At 46.1% G+C, this 8806-nt stretch overlaps 2 non-coding genes across 2 annotated transcripts; one reads left to right on the top strand and one right to left on the bottom strand.

The window, feature by feature from the left end:
* Positions 1-7672: 7672 nt before the first annotated feature.
* Positions 7673-7755, bottom strand: TRNAL-CAG (transfer RNA leucine (anticodon CAG)). The gene has a single exon. It is a non-coding gene; the product is annotated as a tRNA-Leu (tRNA).
* A 713-nt stretch (positions 7756-8468) lies between these two features.
* Positions 8469-8541, top strand: TRNAV-CAC (transfer RNA valine (anticodon CAC)). Its single transcript has one exon. It is a non-coding gene; the product is annotated as a tRNA-Val (tRNA).
* The last annotated feature ends 265 nt before the right edge of the window (positions 8542-8806 follow it).

The raw sequence follows: 8806 nt of genomic DNA, 5'->3' as shown, positions 1-8806 counted from the left end.
CCACTACAGGGGAAAATCCAAACAATTATTGACTGGGTTCCCCCTACTACACAAACTCAGGTGAGAGCCTTCCTAGGCCTCACTGGGTATTACAGGAGGTTCATTAAGAACTATGGCTCCATTGCAGCCCCTCTTAATGACCTCACTTCCAAGAAGATGCCTAAAAAGATATTATGGACAGCAAACTGTCAAAAAGCTTTTGAGGAGCTGAAGCAGGCCATGTGCTCTGCACCTGTCCTGAAAAGCCCTTGTTACTCTGAAAAATTCTATGTCCAAACTGATGCATCTGAATTAGGAGTAGGGGCAGTCCTATCACAACTTAGTTCTGAGGGCCAGGATCAACCTGTTGCTTTTATTAGTAGGAGGTTGACCCCAAGAGAAAAGCATTGGTCTGCCATTGAGAGGGAAGCCTTTGCTGTGGTCTGGGCACTGAAGAAGTTGAGGCCATACCTGTTTGGCACTCACTTCATTGTTCAGACAGACCACAAACCTCTACTTTGGCTAAAACAAATGAAAGGTGAAAATCCTAAATTGTTGAGGTGGTCTATATCCCTACAGGGAATGGACTATACAGTGGAACATAGACCTGGGAGTAGCCACTCCAATGCAGATGGACTCTCCAGATATTTCCACTTAGACAATGAAGACTCATCAGGTCATGGCTAGTCTTATTGTCCTTCGTTTGGTGGGGGGTTGTGTAGGAAAGTACCATCTTGCCTGTCATGTTACCCCCATTTTTCACTGTATATATGTTGTTTTAGTTGTATGTGTCACTGGGACCCTGTTCACCAGGGCCCCAGTGCTCATAAGTGTGCCTGAATGTGTTACCTGTGTAGTGACTAACTGTCTCACTGAGGCTCTGCTAATCAGAACCTCAGTGGTTATGCTCTCTCATTTCTTTCCAAATTGTCACTAACAGGCTAGTGACCAATTTTACCAATTCACATTGGCTTACTGGAACACCCTTATAATTCCCTAGTATATGGTACTGAGGTACCCAGGGTATTGGGTTCCAGGAGATCCCTATGGGATGCAGCATTTCTTTTGCCACCCATAGGGAGCTCTGACAATTCTAACACAGGCCTGCCACTGCAGCCTGAGTGAAATAACGTCCACGTTATTTCACAGCCATTTTACACTGCACTTAAGTAACTTATAAGTCACCTATATGTCTAACCATTACCTGGTAAAGGTTAGGTGCAACGTTACTTAGTGTGAGGGCACCCTGGCACTAGCCAAGGTGCCCCCACATTGTTCAGGGCCAATTCCCCGGACTTTGTGAGTGCGGGGACACCATTACACGCGTGCACTACATATAGGTCACTCCCTATATGTAACTTCACAATGGTAACTCCGAATATGGCCATGTAACATGTCTAAGATCATGGAATTGCCCCCTCTATGCCATCCTGGCATTGTTGGAACAATTCCATGATCCCAGTGGTCTGTAGCACAGACCCTGGTACTGCCAAACTGCCTTTCCTGGGGTTTCACTGCAGCTGCTGCCAACCCCTCAGACAGGTTTCTGCCCCCCTGGGGTCAAGCCAGGCTTGTCCCAGGATGGCAGAACAAAGGACTTCCTCTGAGAGAGGTGTCCCTTTTGAAAATGGTGTGAAGGCAGGGGAGGAGTAGCCTCCCCCAGCCTCTGGAAATGCTTTCTTGGGCACAGATGTGCATAAGCCAGTCTACACCGGTTCAGGGACCCCTTAGCCCTGCTCTGGCGCGAAACTGGACAAAGGAAAGGGGAGTGAGCACTCCCCTGACCTGCACCTCCCCTGGGAGGTGTCCAGAGCTCCTCCAGTGTGCTCCAGACCTCTGCCATCTTGGAATCAGAGGTGCTGCTGGCACACTGGACTGCTCTGAGTGGCCAGTGCCACCAGGTGACGTCAGAGACTCCTTCTGATAGGCTCCTTCAGGTGTTAGTAGCCTATCCTCTCGCCTAAGTAGCCAAACCCTCTTTTCTGGCTATTTAGGGTCTCTGTCTCTGGGGAAACTTTAGATAACGAATGCAAGAGCTCATCAGAGTTCCTCTGCATCTCTCTCTTCACCTTCTGCCAAGGAATCGACTGCTGACCGCACTGGAAGCCTGCAACACTACAAGTAGCAAAGACGACTACTGCAACTCTGTAACGCTGATCCTGCCGCCTTCTCGACTGTTTTCCTGGTGGTGCATGCTGTGGGGGTAGTCTGCCTCCTCTCTGCACTAGAAGCTCCGAAGAAATCTCCCGTGGGTCGACGGAATCTTCCCCCTGCAACCGCAGGCACCAAAAAGCTGCATTACCGGTCCCTTGGGTTTCCTCTCAGCACGACGAGCGAGGTCCCTCGAATCCAGCAACTCTGTCCAAGTGACTCCCACAGTCCAGTGACTCTTCAGTCCAAGTTTGGTGGAGGTAAGTCCTTGCCTCACCTCGCTAGACTGCATTGCTGGGAACCGCGACTTTTGCAGCTACTCCGGCCCCTGTGCACTTCCGGCGGAAATCCTTTGTGCACAACCAAGCCTGGGTCCACGGCACTCTAACCTGCATTGCACGACTTTCTAAGTTGGTCTCCGGCGACGTGGGACTCCTTTGTGTAACTTCGGGTGAGCACTGTTTCACGCATCCTCGTAGTGCCTGTTTCTGGCACTTCTCTGGGTGCTACCTGCTGCTGAGAGGGCTCCTTGTCTTTCTCGACATCCCTTCTACCTCCTGGTCCAATTTGCGACCTCCTGGTCCCTCCTGGGCCACAGCAGCGTCCAAAAACGCTAACTGCACGATTTGCAGCTAGCAAGGCTTGTTGGTGTTCTTTCGGCGGGAAATCACTTCTGCACGACTCTCCACGGCAAGAGGGATCCGTCTACCAAAGGGGAAGTCTCTAGCCTTTTTTGTTCCTGCAGAAACCTCAGCTTCTTCTGTCAAGTAGAAGCTTCTTTGCACCCACAGCTGGCATTTCCTGGGCATATGCCCATCTCCGACTTGCTTGTGACTTTTGGACTTGGTCCCCTTGTTCCACAGGTACCCTAGATTGGAAATCCACCGTTGTTGCATTGTTGGTTTGTGTCTTTCCTGCATTATTCCTCTATCACGACTTCTTTGTCTTTGGGGGAACTTTAGTGCACTTTGCACTCACTTTTCAGGGTCTTGGGGAGGGTTATTTTTCTAACTCTCACTATTTTCTAATAGTCCCAGCGACCCTCTACAAGGTCACATAGGTTTGGGGTCCATTCGTGGTTCGCATTCCACTTTTGGAGTATATGGTTTGTGTTGCCCCTATCCCTATGTGTCCCCATTGCATCCTATTGTAACTATACATTGTTTGCACTGTTTTCTAAGACTATACCGCATATTTTTGGTATTGTGTACATATATCTTGTGTATATTTCCTATCCTCTCACTGAGGGTACACGCTAAGATACTTTGGCATATTGTCATAAAAATAAAGTACCTTTATTTTTAGTATAACTGTGTATTGTGTTTTCTTATGATATTGTGCAAGTGACACTTGTGGTACTGTAGTAGCTTCACACGTCTCCTAGTTCAGCCTAAGCTGCTCTGCTAAGCTACCATTATCTATCAGCCTAAGCTGCTAAACACCCTATACACTAATAAGGGATAACTGGGCCTGGTGCAAGGTGCAAGTACCCCTTGGTACTCACTACAAGCCAGTCCAGCCTCCTACAGCAACCCCCAGTCAATTACCCGCACCATACTCATGTTAATGTACTTTCAACTGCACAAAGACATTGCACGTCACAGAGGATGGTCGTAACCACCTAGAGACACATAGACGTGGACTGAGTTCCATTACAGAGCACGAAGATCTGAGCTCACTTGTCATATCCTGATAAATACACAGAGGTACTTTATCTCGTATAATACGTGAGTGCACAGGTGGGTAGTCAGATGCGAGCCGTAAACCCCGCCCACTCTGACACAAGCATGCTTCTGTATCACTACTAGTTGACAAGCCCCCCCCCCTTTCAGTGTTTGACGTCATGAGGAGGGCTGAGGGTAACCCCAATCATACAGTTAAGAGTACATGGCTCTGTGACGTCACTACCCACTTCCTATATATTGTTCTGAGCATTCAGTGATGTTCTTTCATATTAACACGTGCTCTGGCGCAAGAACGACAGATAATAAGAAACTTAAGAACGGTAGTTTATGCACAATAACTGTGTCCCACGTTCTATAAGCCCATTGTGATAATTTAATGTATATACCTCCGCCATGCCAGTGAAAATAGATATGCAACGATAGAAGATGTTATTTAACATAAAGTGTGCATTACAGAGAGTCATTACTGAAGTGCAGAGTTCATACTGCACTTACTTATCGTGAGGAACCCAAATAAAATAAACAATACGTGTTTACTGGGTGCCACGCTGAATTTAACGCGTGGCCGTTGGCATGTCCAGCATGTGCAGCAGTCTGGATTCCTCTCTATAGGAGTCATACCTCTGTTTTACTCTCTCTTCTCTTGAGTCAGAGGTAATCTGTTCTGGATTATCAAAATAGTCACCACACCCCAGGTTATAAAAAGTGGCCTTTATACAGTGCTTATTTTGTAAATAAAGACGTGCCGGTGCCCAAAGCCCTCCTCTTAAACACGAGGCTGCTGCAATTAAATGTGGGAACACGGGATGCTGAGAGAACGTAATCCTGAAGCCATCTCGGCCTCTTCAATCCATAAAATACACTCCCTGCCCTTCAACTCACTCTAGCAGCTTTCTACTTTCTCCTTTTGTGGCACTTTTTCGGTTTTCCTTTCCTCTGCCTTTCTTATGTGTGTCTTTTGCTCCCAGCAAATGCTTGAGGCAGAAGAATAAGCCCCGGCCCTCAAAAATAAGTGCCGGTGCTCAGCACCGAAAACAACAACCACAAATTAAGCACTGCCTTTAAATAGGATAGCCATGAAATTGATCCGGCATTATTCTGAGTCAGACGGTCCAGCAGAACCTACCTAGAAAAATGTGCTTGTGGGACGCGCCATATCTTTCGCCACAAACTGGGCCCGCTTTAGCGCTGGTGGCGGCCTGTGCGACAGTCCTTTTTGGCGCCCACCACCCCATGGCCATCTCCTCGGATTACCTCACTACCACCCGGCAAAACTGCCGCTCATCTCTCCATAGTCCCTCTCCCACATACATTTCATTTGTTTTAAAGCGCTGGATAGCTGCTTATCTATCCGCATAAAATATATTTTCTTTGCATCAGGCACATTAACCCTCTGCGCTACTCTATGGCGGCTCAAAGCTGCCACTGGACAAAACACCAATCTCTCTCTCTCTGGCAAGAACATTAGTCACAAGAGTTATCTTGACAATGTAATTGCTTCCTGAAGGCTGGACACACAAGGAACTTTTCAGCAGGTGCTTTTAAATCGCAAGTTTTGTAAGTTTATTGTTAAACACAGTGCCCCCCACATCCATGGCGGTGTGGCAGTAAGTCTACACAGAAATGTGTTTTCCACAGCTTGAGGCTTCCCTGCAGGAGCAGAACCCCAAACTCCTGCCCGCGAGTGCCTAATGCTGTGCATTTACTACTATAAACCTGGAGGAGCTCCTGGACTGGTTTATGCCCCAGTTTAGAGGAAAACTTAGAGATTCCTCCCCCGACGCCCCCATTTGTTGTGCTCAGACAGTTGTTAACGTCTCCCACTTCCTGTTTTTGTGGAATAAAAACCCAAATAATTAAAAGTGGAGGTTTTTTCAATCAACCTACCTCCTAGATCAAAGGATCTCTATTTGAGATTGTTTGGGCCACAAGAGATGGCAAACGAATTCTGCTGGTTAAGTTTCAGCTTGAGGCGCAACATAAACTCACTGAAGCCTTCAAGGAGCTACTGGACGCCATGAGCTTCCTCTGGGATTAGATCTCGCCAGTCTAAGTTTTAAAATATCGCGTGGCGTGGCATTAGTGGATACTTTTAGCCCCCGCTGTGCAAATGTACATTCTTTAGAGAACCCGGCATGACCCTGACATATTTTAGGGGGATTATTTGGGGTCAACCCAACATACAATATTATTACATAGAACTTTAAAATTACAAGGTTAGGTGACACCGAAAGACAACCCAAAAGATCCCTGTAGTTATTTATAAAGAGGTTTTCTGAAAATTCTTTCAGTTTAATAGCGTCCCACCCAAGACGCACCCCGTTTTTTGCTAGCATAATAGCTGAGGTGTTACTTTTTGGAATGGTCTATATATATTAAGATAGTTGATTCTTAAACCAACGGGATTGTGGTCACTAAATGGAAGGGAGTGAATATTGTAATCAACTGAGCACTGGGCCAAATCACTTGAGATTAAAACAAAATCAGTTTATAGAACCCTGTCCCCGAGCAGTAAATGTGGGTACATTTTAATTCTGTCTATCCTTATTGCCCAAGGGAAAGATTAGGTTTAGTGACAATACCAATCCATTCAGAGCTTCACCATATGGGGTATGTATAAAGATTCCAATAGCGATTCATCGGGGACCCTGGGTTACAGTAATGATTATGTGGGGGTCCACAGGAGTCAAAAGGTTGAGAACCACTTCTGTAGGATGTCAGGTTTTTTTTCTGAGCACACACCACATTTTTTTTGTAATTCTGAAGTGTGATGGAAACAAAGATTTTAATAGGAGCAAATCAAGACAATTGATGCTGTGCAAATGATAAATGTGTTGAAAAGTGATTTCTACACATTTTTGTTTGCATGCTATATATTTTTTTATCAGTAAAACTGCATGTCAGTGGGAAGTTTGTGGCCATTTCAATTGAAAATGTGCTTTCTGTAAATGACGGTGCTCTACCACACCAGGCTTTAAAAATATATTTGCGATAGTGCACTCCACCGCTACAGGTCGTATCCTTATCTTGCTGATTGGGCATGGCTCATTTGCTGCTGAATGGGCGTGGCTCATTTGCTGCTGAATGGGTGTGGCTCATTCATTGCTGAATGGGTGTGGCTCATTCGCTGATGAATGGGCATGGCTTATTTGCTGCTGAATGGGTGTGGCTCATTCGCTGCTGAATGGGCGTGGCTTATTTGCTGCTGAATGGGTGTGGTTCATTTGCTGCTGAATAGGTGTGGCTGATTTGCTGCTGAATGGATGTGGCTCATATGCTACACTTGTTCTTTCTGTGACACTTGTATTTTTCCAAATCCCCATGAGTTCAGAAGACATAACATAATGAACATCTGGGAGCACCATTTGTGGCAACGCCCTGCAGTGAGGGTTACTTGTATTGGGCTGTGTGCTGAGGCTGCCCCGTGGTCTCCTGCGACATTCGAGTGCAACCTGTGTAGGGGTGCCTCTTCCAATCAGAGCAGGTCCATAGTAAGGGTCTCGTTATTCAAGCATGGAGGTTGAACCCCCATTCCCGGAGTATGGAAGCAATAAACATACAGCTGCAATTGAAACACAAAGGACCCTGGTGCCACTGAACCTGCTGCACCATTGATAGCCACGCTCTTGAGAAAGAGAGTCAAGGTATTTATCTAAGGCCCCTTTGCTCGATTTGTTGGCCATTCTGTGATTTACTGTCTCAAAAGCCACCTGCATGCATGAAGTTGAAGAAAGGGAAAATAGACCGTAGCGTTAATTTATTAAAACATTATGTTTATATACTGTTGAACTCGTTTGTAATTCAGTGGAAGGTAGTAAAAACAAGTTCAAAAGAAAGTATCAAAATTAAAGAAAATATGTCAGAAGTGGGATTCGAACCCACGCCTCCAGAGGAGACTGCGACCTGAACGCAGCGCCTTAGACCGCTCGGCCATCCTGACAGTGTTGCACGTAGCACTAGTGGCTGAATTGGAAGTGTATACGAGGACGACACACCCTAGTGTCCAGTTTCTTTTCCTGACGTTTGTCCCTGCAGTCAGACGGCTTCCTGCCCAGAGAGGGGGAGAGAGTCACAAGTGTTTCTGCTGATGACTCACGAGCCTCAATACAAAAGGTTTCCCCCCTCCCGCCTCCCGTCCTTATTGGGCACAGATCAATAATCATCTCTCCCCGACATTCTACATATTGTGCGTAAAAGTCGTTTGCCATTGATTCTTAAGGGAAAATATTGTTTTTTTGCTGCGTTACTGGAAAGGGGAGTCACTGCGGCAGGAAATGACAAAAGTCACAGAACGAGTCACCAGGGAAAGATGTTGTGTTTTTATTCTGCAGCTCAGGATCCCCCCTCGGGGGTGCAGGTTTACGAGCTGTGGGGGGTGCAGCTCCCCCCGCCCCCGCGACAAAACTCCTCTGTCCCCACATTCCTGGTTTCATGTTCTTCAAGCCGAACTGACTGAAACATATAAAAAGGTGCAAAATCGTGTTTAGAGAATGTACGTTTTTCTTCTTAATAAAATGTTATGAAAATAACTCTAAAACGTTCATAATATCGGAAATCTTCAAAGTCAGGGTGACAGTCAAAATATGTAGAACACCCGACATCGACTGGTGAACAAAAGTCCTGAGAGTTCACCTCAAGAGTGGTCACATGTGGGTTTCCGTAGTGTAGTGGTTATCACGTTCGCCTCACACGCGAAAGGTCCCCGGTTCGAAACCGGGCGGAAACATTTTTAAACTTGACAGAATTCAAAGATGAAGAACATAAAATAGTTATAAAAGAAAATATTTCTCACAGGCAACTTCATTTTATTGCTATTAAAGACAAAGACAACCAATGAACCCGCGGGTCATAGGAAAGGGCTAAACATTCTGTCCTAGCCGGGCTGGATTTTAACTGCATTCAGTGTAGCTTTTAAACAAATTCAGTGGTACATGGTATGGTTTATACACAGCTTAAGTCTCCAACCTGACAGACATACCGAACAAATGATG

This window comes from Pleurodeles waltl, unplaced genomic scaffold, assembly GCF_031143425.1.
Source record: "Pleurodeles waltl isolate 20211129_DDA unplaced genomic scaffold, aPleWal1.hap1.20221129 scaffold_39, whole genome shotgun sequence".
NCBI lineage: Eukaryota > Metazoa > Chordata > Amphibia > Caudata > Salamandridae > Pleurodeles > Pleurodeles waltl.
The sequence above is the reverse complement of the archived record's forward strand: the minus strand, read 5'-3'. Positions and strand labels throughout refer to the sequence as shown.